This window comes from Micrasema longulum, unplaced genomic scaffold, assembly GCF_059751315.1.
Source record: "Micrasema longulum isolate JH-2025_06_02 unplaced genomic scaffold, ASM5975131v1 h1tg001358l, whole genome shotgun sequence".
NCBI lineage: Eukaryota > Metazoa > Arthropoda > Insecta > Trichoptera > Brachycentridae > Micrasema > Micrasema longulum.
The window spans coordinates 210,380-224,567 of NW_028278544.1; the positions used below are offsets into that span (position 1 = coordinate 210,380).

Here is a 14,188-nt window from a genome sequence, read left to right on the forward strand (position 1 = left end):
TCCCTTTGTCCGAAAGTGGTATTAGTTTGTATTTGTTTAAGTTGTCTATGTGTTGAGGATCTAGTGATTATATTATTTGTATGTGATGTGTTGTGGGGGTTATGTCTTTCATTTGAGTAAGAGTAGTTTTTGAATCTATAAGTGAGTATTGTTTTAGCGTATAATTGTTTTGGTGTCATAAGTTGTGATTTGTGGAATATTTCTTTAGTAGATGTCTGTATCGGGACTCTGAGTATTATTTTAATGATGGATTTTTGTGCAACAAATACACTATTTAAAACTGTGTCACTCGCACCACCCCAACCGATTATACCGTACTCCAAAATTGATTGGCGCAATGCAAAATAAATCTTTAAAAGTTCCTGTATATTAATTATATTTCGAGTTGTTTTAAATACTCGTATATACGTTTATCTCTTAAGTTTATTAGTAACATTTTCAATCTGCTGTTTCCACTTTAAATTTATATCAATAATAACTCCTAAGTATTTATTGATTTATGTATTGATTATTATTATTATTAATTCTTTAAAGACTGTGGTAAATAATCCCTTTACGCGCGGTAATGTAACATCGTGTTACCACTAGTAAAAGATGGAATATTCTAAAGTTCAGACATTTGAAAAAAAACATAGAGATATACTGTTGAATAATTCTTTTTCCATTATTTATGCAAATAAACATATAATTTAGCCTTGTTATAGTAACAAAAACAAAAAAACATAAATACGCCACTCATATTACGCGCGTGCGTCCCCTATCACAGTCATTAACCGACTGAAGACTGAATCTGTTTTACACTTTATTTACTTTTTTTGTCTCTTTCACATTTACACCCGCCACAGAACAGCGTCTCTGTCTTCCTTGTAATAAGTTCTATCTTCGTGCTTTCTCTTATACAGATGTTTCGCTGAATTAGCGGACAATCTTTCTTCGCGTAGCAAGGATTAATATTTTTTGTATTAACATCCAGCATAGCTATACAAATTTCACTTTCTAAATCTGGTGTGAAAATTTTCATTTGAAGATTACAAAGAATTTGAGTTATTCATTTAAAAAAAAAGAGATATATCAAGTCTTGTATCCTATGTTGACTAGTGTGACATCGCAGCCACACAAGATTTAACTAGCGGACACGACAGACGTTGTCCTGCCCGAACGTTGGCTTGCCTGCTATTAGCTGGTTGAATAATAGTTTTTCGCAAATAAGGACACACGTTATTTGTTTTGGACCTATATTTCGTTTTATCTCCTCGTGTGATTAGCTAAGAGTCCTCGACGTGCTCAAATCAAAATCTTGCAAAAATCACTACTCTAGTGCCATTTATGGAGAAAATACAGGAATACGCATTAATGAAGAAAATTTTAGCGCGTTTTACCATAAGCATTCTAAAATTATGACACTCAACCCATGCCCAACGCGAATTTAGTAATTCTTTAATCGCCAGCCATGTTTTGACGTGAGCTTGACATTTTATTTGAAACCAAAATAAATGAAAAGTTCAATGCCTGATTGTGTCATGAAAGTGTGCAAAAACTGTTGGATAAAAAGAAAAAGACTAAATGCCGTGTTTGATTTCATATTTTTTTACGTTTTATCATTATACGCCATTGTATGAAGCAAAGTGTCGTCGTATTGAATAAATAAAATTCTTTAAAGTAATCACTCCCTAGAGGTTGGACCAGATCCAGAATACCACCCCTGAACAAATTTATACCGTCAGGGAGCAAAGAGTTAAAACAACCAACGACAGGTCATAAGTTCTGTAAATGTCTAGACATTTATTTTTTATTTATTTATTTTTGCACCAAACAGGCCAAGAGGCCCAATTACAGTGGTGAATTACATCACAGAACACCCAGGCTTGAGAAAAATCACATTTTTATTTTTTTGAGTTCTCACCGGGAATCGAACCCGTAACCTTTCGTGTGTGAGTCAAGCGTCTTGATCACTACACCACGGAGGCCGCCTACCGCTTATTATCGCTACTAAAATATTTTTCCTCTCTGCAATAAATTAAAACATATTTTATTCATTATTTATTCATGTATGCGCGTGTGAGTGCGTGTCATTGCGTGTGAATGCGTATGAATGCATTTAGGTGCATTTAGTGAATGCGAGTGCAAGTGATTGCGGGTTAGTGCATGTTTATTTGATTCAAGGAGCGTTTAGACGTGGTCAGTATTGTCCTCGTGTAATCAGTAATTTATAGGACAGGACTGTAGTATATAATATACCCAGGACCCGAGACATTGTTACAGAGATAGACGGCAGGCTTTCTCCGCAGGACAACAATTACCATTATAAATACCGTAGCATCATATTTTTTGCTGTGTTCTTCTCGATATTTTACTCAATTGCTTACAAAGAATAATTAATATTTGGAAGAAAAATATTAAGGAGAGGTGCTGTTAACAAAACGAAGTGTGAAGGAGACGTGTCGTTGCAAATTGTACTGAATTAATTAATATATTTGCAACTAGAGCTTTAAGAAAGAAGACCTTTTAGAATTTCAAGGCCCCCACCAAGCCGGGAACCCTGAGTTCGTGCTACTCCCAAATTCAAAATATAAAAAATAATAAAAATGCTATGTCAAATTTTTAAAATAATACTTGAGTGTTCTAAGAAAAAAAGTGGTTAAACTGCATTTAAAATCATAAAACCGGGTTGTGGTCCCATAGCTAGTGTCGCGGATCAGACGTCCCAGATTCAAACTTCACTTTGAACACAACTTGATTCCCATTTTCTATCAAGATAGAAATATAGTGGCTCACTTGAATCGGCATCGTGCTTTACTGGTCAGCACGTTTGCTTACGATGCAAAAGGTATCGTTTTCGATTCTTGACATGGTTGATATGAAATATTTTTTAAAATATAAAAATGCGTTTTACACTAGGATGTTTCATAGTCCCCGGACTGGCACCCGAAACGTGAGACTGATCCTCTTTTTTTTTGTTTCATGGATTCTTTATTTAATAAAATATACACATTATTACAATATTAATACATTATTAAGAAAAAAATGTGTTAAAATATATTTTGTCCCGATAAACTATTCAATAATAGTTTGTTGTCGGGTGCTCAGACATTAGTTTTAATTAATAATCAAATAAAAAGAGTACAGACATAATAATGTATACGTATAAAATAATAAACATAAAAAATAGTTTAAAGAAGTTTTTTTTTTTTTTTTAAGTAATAAAATATAGTAAAATAATACAATTTAAAATTAAAGAATAGTAATTTACTTGAATATATTTTAAATATAAGAAAAAAATTAAACACATATATAAATAGTGTGTGCTCATAAATATTAAAATCTTAGCTTCATGTAAGAAAAATGATGAATATACGCTGCGGTTAGTGTACCGATGCAGTGCCCAATGCGCCATTAGGTGCGGAAAGGGAATGATAATGATGATAAATTATTAACTTATTGCGTAAATCACAAAAAAGCTAATATTTTTTTTTCTACATTTAAAAAAAGGTCATGAAAACCAAATTTATACTAACGACAGTGTACTTTTGGGAGTGCGATATATAATCATTTGTAAAATAAAAAGATATACAATCGTCATCGAAAAGTCTGTTTTTTAATATTTAAAATATTTTGTCTTATTGGAATCCGCTTGGAATCTGGCTGGCGAGCGCCGCACGCAACAGCCTATAAACATTCGACCATAGATAAAGCCAGCCTGTCACTACGCTCTCGACTGACAGCTGTCCGCTCGCGACATTCTCAAAAACTTTCATTTAAAGTTGTAAACATTTCTCCAGCGCGATCGAATAATTCGCTGTTTTGTGATTTACCCCGCCCGTTTTTACCGCGTGCGTTAAATAACGCATTTCAAGTGCTCAGTCGGTGCTGTTGAATAGTTTTTATTGTGTCATTGTGATAAGTGCAACGCTTGCGTGTGTAAGGTATGTTCGAAGTTTGTTTTTCTTAATAGAATGTGTCGTGTCATTCGGACTGGTTTTTTCGAATTTTAAATCGAAGCCATTAGCTTTATTTATGACGATCTATCGCACAAATCGCTACATAATTTAATACAATGTATCAAAGTTTGTACTTTGAAATCACGAGTTGTTAATTTTAGGTGTGGTTGTCCTTTGTATACAAAATATTTAATTTGAATCAATTATTTAGGTCCGCCTCCATTATACACTGTTTTTGTTCATAATTATAACAATTAATAACACAAACGTATGATTTGTCTAAAAACAATTTATTTTTATCAATTTATATTTATTTATGCATATAATTGACATACGTCAACAAAGATGTGGAACTTGTTTAAGAAAGCAATACGGAACTATAAGCATATACAATAACTATTCCGACGTTGCTGATATTTTTCACTTAAAGTATAGCTTATATAAATCAACTCTATTTAATCATTTCAAAGATGATGAACGTATACATTTTTTAGATTATAGTGCTTTCTATGTTTACTCTTGTATGGGTACTCTTGTATGGGTACTCTTGTGTACCATATTTACGTGAATGCTTATTTTTTAATTACTTTAATTGTTATTTATTATATAAATAAAAGACAAGTGATACTTTAATCCACAAATTTGGAATATCCAGTGACCGGTTTCATCGCTTTAGCGACATCTTCGAGACTGGTATCTTTATTAAAGAGTTAAATGTATTTATACAAAACAGAGGTAAGGATAGATAATTCAAAGTTATATGAAAGTAAATTAAATAAAGTTATTTTTTTCTAAGGGTCATTATCGAATTTTTTTCTTCGGGTTAACTAATGAGTTGATATAATGCTATTTTAATGAGTTTAAGTATTTTATTTTATTTTTAGTGTCCCATCCTTCGTGAGTGTGGTTTTGTAAATAATGATTTCTGAAAAACAAAGGGTAAGAAGTCATTAGTAAAATTATATTACAATGGGTATAGTAATGGAGAATGCACGTGTGTTATCTGTTTATTAAGTAATTCTACGTCGGGTTTATTTTTTAATCTATTAATTTCGAGAATTTCTAACTTGTCAAGTTTATGGTGCAATATGAATTATTTTTACATTATTGTTTAATTCAAAAAAATGTTTATTTTCTATTGAATGATTGGCAAAATTACTTTATGAACAGAATAATACACGTGCATTCTCCATTACTTTACCCATTGTAATACAATTTTACTAATGACTTTTTGCCCTTTGTTTTTCAGAAATCATTATTTACAAAACCACACTCACGAAGGATGGGACACTAAAAATAAAATAAAATATTCAAACTCATTAAAATAGCATCATATCAACTCATTAGTTAACCCGAAGAAAAAAATTCGATAATGATCCTTAAGATAAAAATAACTTTATTTAATTTACTTTCAAATATATAGATAATTTTTTTTATAAATAGATAAATTACCTGGTCCATGAAGAATTATAGAAATTGAAAAAATAACATTTTCAGGCGTTGCCTAGTATGTAGGTGAAATAATTCAACTAGATGAATCTCACCCGCATAAATAAAGGTTTCAGCTCTTTAACTTCACAAACATCAACAGATGAAAGAATTGAAGGAATATAGATGTTCAAATATAGGCAGAATGGAGAATGTTACACAGTGTGTAAAGTGGCCACTTAAACCAGCCATTGACAGGTCATAAGCCCTGTAGATGCCTAGACTTCTATATTACCTTTTCTTAAATGCTCTTCATCTCTGTTGTAATATGCTATTTTATCTTTAATTTTATCTGCAAATTAAAATTAAGTTTTCTGTATGAAAAGCAGAATATGCATACATTTGTTTCTCCTTAACTTGTTCCATTATAGGTTACCGACGTAGATACTTTGAATGTCCATGCAAATATTCTCATATTATTACACAAATATCGGTTTTTCTTTATAGAAAGTCGAAGATAACTCTGTTAACCTCCCATTGTAATCGGGGCCCTGATCCTATATCATATTTTATACTCATGTTTCTGTGTCAAAATTGCCTGTCCGAACTCAACACAGGACTTTAAGTCCCACGGAGTTATGACTTTTGTCTCAAATAATGTCTAATGTATAAAAGATAAAAAGTGTAAAAAATACATTTTAAAAATGTGAAAAAGATTAATAAATTAAAAATTTACACAATACACTAACTTATTTATTCGTTTATTTCGACGGCTTACGCCTTTTACAAAGTATAAAATAATGTTGAAAAACAATTATCATGAAACAAAACACCTGTACACAGTATAGAAAATGTGGATACATGAAATAAAATCAGCAGAAAATAAGGAAATAATAAAGAAAAATTAAATAAAAAATTAAAACATAGGTATGCAGCAAATTAACAATAAATAAAGGGTTTTAATATAAAAAGTATTGAAGTAACAGAGGCGATATATCATAGCATAAACAGTTAAACAAGTTTTATAATTTATTTGATTTATTTATTGATTTACACGCCCAATGGGCTTTTACATATTTTAGAAATTACATTTAAGTGCAGCAGTGAAACATGAGTGTGTAAATTTGGTTAAAATTAAAGATAACATAAGAAAAGCTAAAAGATACAATAATAAGTAAAAATCAGGAAATGTACCAACATAGGTATATGGTACATAGAAAAATATTTAAAAAATTTACATATGAAAACATACACGCATACATATACATACATATAAGTTTATTCATTATTAAAGAGATACATGAGAAAAAGAAATAGTAAATAAAGAAAAATATTAAGAAATTTTACATAAATTAATTTATAACCTTTTGAATACTTAACCTATATTTATATAAAGACCGACCAAACATATCAACTTCACCATACTCGTTACCTAGCCGGTGTAGTCTAGGTATTGGTGAATTGTAATAATAATTGTGACTGCCAGGAGATTCAAAAAATAACGTTAGCTGCCGAGTATTTCGAAGAGGTACTTTCAAGCTGATAACACTAGTTAATTCCGGGACGTCCAATACGCCATTTGCTATTTTATATAAATTTAATAAGTCATTTATAATTCTTCTTTTACATAGAGCTGACATATTTAGTGTAGATAATAAATTATCATAATCAATATTTTCAGCGGGTATATTAAGTTTGTAATTGATGAATCTAAGGAATTTACGTTGTACTCTTTCTAACTTTAAAATATGAACATTGTAATAAGGTGACCAAATTGTTGAATTGAATTCTAAATCACTTCTAACCTTTACTTCAAATTTAGAAAAGAAGTGATTAAAAAGTAATGATTTTAATTGGTATAAAGATAAATGAAATAAATCTAAGTTTCCATGTTTGTTTGCTAACATGTGGAACCGTGGAATAGGTGAGTATTTAGCATAGTTTGAACTACTTATATAAAATCAACGGCAAAAGAAGGATTTTGTTTCGTCCCACGCTGTCTCACATAAAAATTGACATAATTTAAAATTTCGGGACTGTAAGAACATCAGGGCCTACAAAACGCTATTCTTCCGCTATAGAATGAATGACTAGAATCTTATGCGGATTGCGAAGGTTAAAGATCTAGGCATCACTTTTGTGAGTTCCCTGACATTGCATGATCAGATCGAAACAGTTTGTAGTAGTTCATTGAAGATGTTAGGATTCGTCTTGCGTACTGCTAGGATTTGGTAGTACACGAGTACTGACAATTCTTTATAACTCGTTGGTGCGAAGTAGACTCGGGAGTGGCTCGACGATTTGGGGACCGCGTGAGTTGAAGTACTCTCTTATGGTGGAGAGGGTTCAGAAGACATTTCTTCGGTTTCTCTACATGAGCCCATATTTAAACATCTATATTTCTTCAACTCTTTCATCTGTTGATGTTTGTGAAGAAAAGCACTGAAACCTTTAATTATGCGGGTGAGAATTATCTAATTGAATTATTTCACCTACATACTAGGCAACGCCTGAAAATGTTACATTTTCAATTTCTATACTTCTTCATGGACCAGGTGGATTTATCAACAATATTTTGAGTTTGTCCAAATTTTTGTAGACAAGGACTGGATTCAACTCCACGGGAGCTGTTAATATCAACATATTACAACAGAGATGAAGAACATTTAAGAGAAGGAAATAAGACAAATATAATATTTGCCATGTTTAAAACATAGAATTAAGAGCCGCCAAATCATTTTACTCTATGGGACGCGTGCATAGAATTAAGAATAGTCCAGAAACCGCATACGCGCATCATACAGAAGCCGACTAAACTACTCCCTAAAGAGTAGTTTTACGTTCTGACCCATTAGTTTCTTTGTAGACGTCGCTCAGTACGAAACTCCCGATTTGAATTCAACTATGCCGTGTTGTGTGGTTTTAAAGTGTAGAAATACTGCTGAGATCACATGTCATGTGTAATTAGCAAATGCATGTGTAATTAGCAAATGCATTACTCAAAAATTGAATTATTTTTCCATCTGTCAGATTGCCAAAGAAAACAAAATGGACATTTCGTTAGTGTTGCTAGGGTAGTAAATTGTTTTACTCTTCTTTGCTCATCTAATGAAAATTGAATCTCTGAATAACCAACGCAGTGGTGGACATTTGACCGACATTATCTTTAAAACCTCAAATATCATGAAATAAAAATATCAGTTTTATGTAAAATAAAATTGGTTTTATATTTTAAATTCAAAGTTCATTAATTAAATTACTCACTAACTACACTAAGTCTACAAAAATTTGGACAAACTCAAAATATTGTTGATATAGTTGATAAGATTAACAAAGGGTCTCCGAAATGGTTTGGTCATGTAGAAAGAATGGTAAAACGTTGGTGCGAAGTAGACTCGAGAGTGGCTCGATGATTTGGGGACCGCATGAGTTGAAGTACTCTCTTATGGAGGAGAGGGTTCAGAAGAAATTTCTTCGGTTTCTCTACACGAGGGAGTGCGGATATTATCCATGGCTTTATCCCACCAAGTTCCTCCAGGGTATGCTTGGTGACAGCAGTTTGAAGACTAGAAGGAATGTGTATTTAACAACGCACTTCTTTCAATTGTTGCGCGGTATTATTGACAACCCTGAAATTATGCGGAGCATTAGCTTTTATGTTCCTAAAAATTACCTTAGACAGCGTCAACATAGACTGTTTCACATTCCAATATATACAGGATCAACCTGCCAATGGTTATGCCTGTTGGAAGGGCTATCTCTATGTTGAACAATATCACTTTGGACATTGACATTTTTCACGTCTCTGAGGGAGTTTTTCGTTACAAGATTCTCTTACTTTTTTAACATATTATTCTTTGGATATTATGTATACTAATGTGTTTTTTTTATATATACCTAATTTTACCTAATTATTTCTATATGTATGAATTAAGATATTTTATTTTGTAATGTACATATATATGAACAAATAAATGATAAATGATAAATTATTTAATAGCTTGAAAAGCAGCGCTAAATCTGAAACTTCCCTTCTATCACTTATATATATATATGCCAGTGTTTTTTTTTCCAATCATACCCTTCAGTTCTGTCAGCGATTGGGTCTTTATAGAAACGGACAGTGTTACGCACTTACTCTGATCAAATTTACAGCATGTTTTTGAGCAAAATCGCGTACCTACATTTTATCTCGTTCTATTTTCCCAGAATGTAGTTATAGTGGTCGGTGAAAGCACTCGCATACGAGTTGCACATAGCCCAGTGCACATTTCTAATGTGAATTACTCAGATTTCTCTTGTATATAATCAATTTAATGCATATATTTATCTATGTTCAAAGCATTAACTTTGTGGTCAAATATTTTAATTAAGTAATTACCGTATTTCGATTTTATTGATGTATTTATGCTTTATTAAGTTAGTTCATAACATCTTAAAAAACTAATATAAACTTTTAATAATAACATTACAATTATTATTTATATCACTACAGAGATGGGTAGAATTTTTGTTTCAAGATTATGGATATTCGAGCGTTTACGGGGCTTATGACCTGTCATAGGTTGGGTTCAAGTGGCCACTTTTATGTAGAATTCTACAACATTCCCCATTCCGCTTATTAGCGAATATCCATATCGGTGACATTTTTGGTTTTTGTATATATGTCATGAAACAAGGAAAGCTTTCGCTAGCGCGTTTGGAGCGCCATCTATGTATTTGATATTGAGGTTATACCTACTCCCCCTTGGGATAAAACCCAGAATTGTGTGTGTATAAATATGTAAATATATATACACATACCAAAAATAATATTGTGTAAACATTACAATTTTTTATCGAAAGTTCAAAAGAACGTGTTTTTTCATTTTAATTTTAAATATTTCAATCCTTCCTCCTTTATTTCTACAGGTAACTCATTGTACAACTCCAATCCCTTGTACAATGAGTTTGAGATTCTATTTTTCTCCTCATCGGTATTTTTTTTTATACCTAGTTTCATACGTACGACATTGCTGGGCAGAGTCATTAAGGTGATTCTAAATAAAATATTAATCTAATTATTCATAGATGGCGCTTTGATATTTTTTTCGTTTATTTTCCATGGAAATTTTGCAAAACTTGGTTTGCGGAAAATTTACACTATATTGATCGTAACAAATACCATAGAAATATAATTCAGGCCCTTTTCACAAAATGGTGTACAAAACAAAAAATAAAATAAGCAATTTTTTGTTTTGTACACCATTTTGTGAAAAGGACCGCATTTATATTGTTATGGTATTTGTTACAATCAATATAGTGTAAAGTTTCCGCAAACCAAGTTTTGTAAAATATCCGTTGAAAATAAACGTAAAAGTGACATTTTTCAATAAAACATGATAAAAACGCCATCTATGAATAATTATTTTCATATTTTCGTTTAGAACCACCTTAAATGAACGCCACAACAATGTTTTGAGTGTGTTCAAATGTTTGCAGACATGCTGGATTTCCTCCCTAGGGAGTTATTTAGATTTAAATTTGTGGCGACAGAGAGGGAAAATATTTTCGAAAAGGGAATTTATTTATTTATTTGGTTTACAAACAATGAAAAAATAATACATAATGCACATAAATATTTAAACAATTTAAAAAATAGACACTACTTATTTTTCATCAATTACATGTAAACAAGGTTCGTAGGTTTTCACGGCCTTCAGAATACAGATAGTGTTTTTCTGGGTTATTATGCCGTGTTTGTGGGCTTTGTATTGCCGACGTTTCGGAGCACATTGCAGTGTCCATCTTCAGGGCTGAATGTATGAGTGTAGTTTTTAGTGTGTTTAATTGTGAGGAATTTGTACCGTGTCGCAGTCGGGCAATGTATGTGTTCGGTACGACCTCAAAAGTAAGAAACTTACTAAAATCAGTAAAAGATCGGGACCCACTTGAAACAGATGGAGTATATAAATTAAATTGCAAAAGCTGTGAAACAGTCTACATAGGGCAGACTGCCAGAAACATAATGACAAGAATAAAAGAGCGCAAGAGTGCATGCAAGTTGGGCTACCCGGATAAATCAGCTCTTGCAGAGCACTACATAGAAACAGGGCATAATTTCTCATTTGAGCCAAATGTCCTTGGAAAGCCCAAAAATCATCAAGCCCGTTTAATAAAGGAAGCCATAGAAATATACAAGCATCCTAATAACATAAACAGGGATGATGGGTTACGACTACGAACCTCATGGTACCCGGTGCTTCCAAAGCCCACGGTACAAACTCCACACACTTAACCACATACATTGCCCGACTGCGACACGGTACAAATTCCTCACAATTAAACACACTAACAAACTACACTCATACATTCAGCCCTGAAGATGGACACTGCAATGTGCTCCGAAACGTCGGCAATACAAAGCCCACAAACACGGCATAATAACCCAGAAAAACACTATCTGAATTACATGTAATACTAACTAAATACATATTTATATAAAACGAGCAAAATAAATTGAATTTAAATTGTTGTAAAAATTTTAATAAAATTGCAAAAATTGTACGAATCAATAATAAAATCTACATGAATAAAATACATTTAATATTTTTTTTTAAATCATTGAATATTATAAAACTAATAAAAACAATTCATAAAATACTAATAAAAACACTAAACAAAATATGCATCGAAATAAAACCAGCAATGTAATCCATCAAAATTAAATGTACAAAATTAATATATCAATATAAAAACGCATTTTGCATACACTTCTTAAATCTAAACAATTCAGCGTCAAAAATGTCGATCTCTATTATGGAAGTCTAGGTATTTTCATTGCTTATAAAAGCGCCATATTTGAACAATTAGTTTTATATTTTCGTTTAGATAAGATTAAGGTTAAAAATATGCTACCTTAAATTGGAGGATTCTTATTTTTGGTACATAACAAAAGTTTGTATTTTTACGTTAATAATCAACATTCGTTTTTGGTGGACCCAATCAGATTCTTCCCTTAAATTCTTTTTAATTTCGACCCATTTATTTATTTTCATCGGATTTTGTGGAATACAGAAATAATTTTTAGAAAACGTGTTCCTATCAGCACACCTGTGTAACTAAGAAGATATTCACATACTAATAATACCGATAAAAATATATTAAATGGATTTAAAATAATTAATTGTCAGTTGCCTTCTGTACGCCGATGACGCAGTCCTCCTAGCTGACAGCGAAGAGGAACTGCAATCCTTGGTTACAAAGGTTTACGAAGTGTGCAAGGAGAGTGATTTGCTAATGAATGTGCAAAAGTCGAACGTCATGGTCTTTGAAAGAAATGTAACTATGACTGAATGTAAGATTGTAGTAAATGGAGATAGTTTGAAACAGGTCGAAGAATTTGTATATCTGGGTAGTATGTTTACTAGAGATGGAAATATGGACAAGGATATTGAAAGGAGGGTTAGTGCCGGTAACAGAGTTAATGGTGCCTTAAAGTCTGTCGTAGCAAATAAGTGTCTATCGCAAGAGGCTAAATTAGCAGTTCATAATGGAGTTCTGGTACCAACCCTAATGTATGGAAGCGAAGCATGGAGTTGGAAAAAAAGGGACGAAAGTAGACTGAATGCTGTTGAAATGCGATCCCTCAGGCGAATGTGCGGAAAAACAATGTATGATAGGTGCCCTAATGTCGAAATTAGAGCAGAATGCAAGGCTGAGTTAAGCATTATCGACAAAATTAAGAAAGGTCTTTTGCGATGGTTCGGTCATGTGGAGCGAATGAATGATGAAAGAACGGCTAAAAAGATTTATGATGCGAATGTGTCTGGTTGTAGAAGTCGAGGAAGGCCGAGAAAGACATGGCATGATCAAGTACAACAAATTCTTGAAAGTGGTCATGTGAAAAGTCAGAATAATCGACGTGCGTGCATGAGAAGATGTATGAATGTGAAGGAAGCAAAGGAAGTGTGCCAGGACAGAGTGGTGTGGCGTTCTATCCTCTCTGCCTACCCCTCCGGGGAAATGGCGTGATGGTTAGTTAGTTAGTTAAAATAATTAATTGTATATTCAAAATCAGAACGGATATTGTGGAGAAATGTTTTCATGGCCCTTGGTTTTTGTGACGTCAAGTTTCGTGATATTTTTCTGAACAAATTTAAATGACCAGGAACAAATAAACATGAATCGTGGCGTATTAGGAGCGTGGCCAATGGAATTACCGTGTTTGCGGGAATTCAAAATTACAAATTCAAAAGTATATTTTTGCCACTAATGATATCAAAAGTATTTTTTATGCCACTAATAATATCAAAAGTAATTTTTATGCCACTAATAATATCAAAAGTATTTTTATGCCACTAATAATATCAAAAGTAATTTTTATGCCACTAATAATATCAAAAGTAAGTTTTATGCCACTAATAATATTAAAAGTATTTTTTATGCCACTAATAATATCAAACGTATTTTTTTTGGCACTAATAATATCAAAAGTAACTTTTATGCCACAAATAATATCAAAAGTAATTTTTATGCCACTAATAATATCAAAATTATTTTTTATGCCACTAATAATATCAAAAGTAATTTTTATGCCACTAATAATATCAAAAGTAAGTTTTCTGCCACTAATAATATTAAAATTATTTTTTATGCCACTAATAATATCAAAGTATTTTTTATGCCACTAATAATATCAAAAGTATTTTTTATGCCACTAATAATATATATTTTTTTTACATAACAGTATTTCATAGACCTTTATTAATTTAAAAATGTTTAAAATATATATATTTCCCCATTGCGCCGCCAGGCGTAGTTTGACGTTTACAAAAAAAATA

The 14,188-nt window shown here is 31.9% G+C and overlaps 1 protein-coding gene across 2 annotated transcripts in view; it reads left to right on the forward strand.

Moving 5' to 3' along the window:
• The first annotated feature begins 3,477 nt into the window (after positions 1-3,477).
• The window catches only part of LOC148275710 (uncharacterized), a 62,899-nt gene continuing 52,188 nt past the window's right edge, over positions 3,478-14,188 (forward strand). The window contains exon 1 of one of the 2 annotated variants that reach the window (XM_088235313.1): positions 3,478-3,923. The gene's annotated coding sequence lies outside the window, so the exon portion shown is untranslated. The remainder of the gene's footprint in view (positions 3,924-14,188) is intronic. The other variant, XM_088235314.1, reaches the window with a different exon arrangement.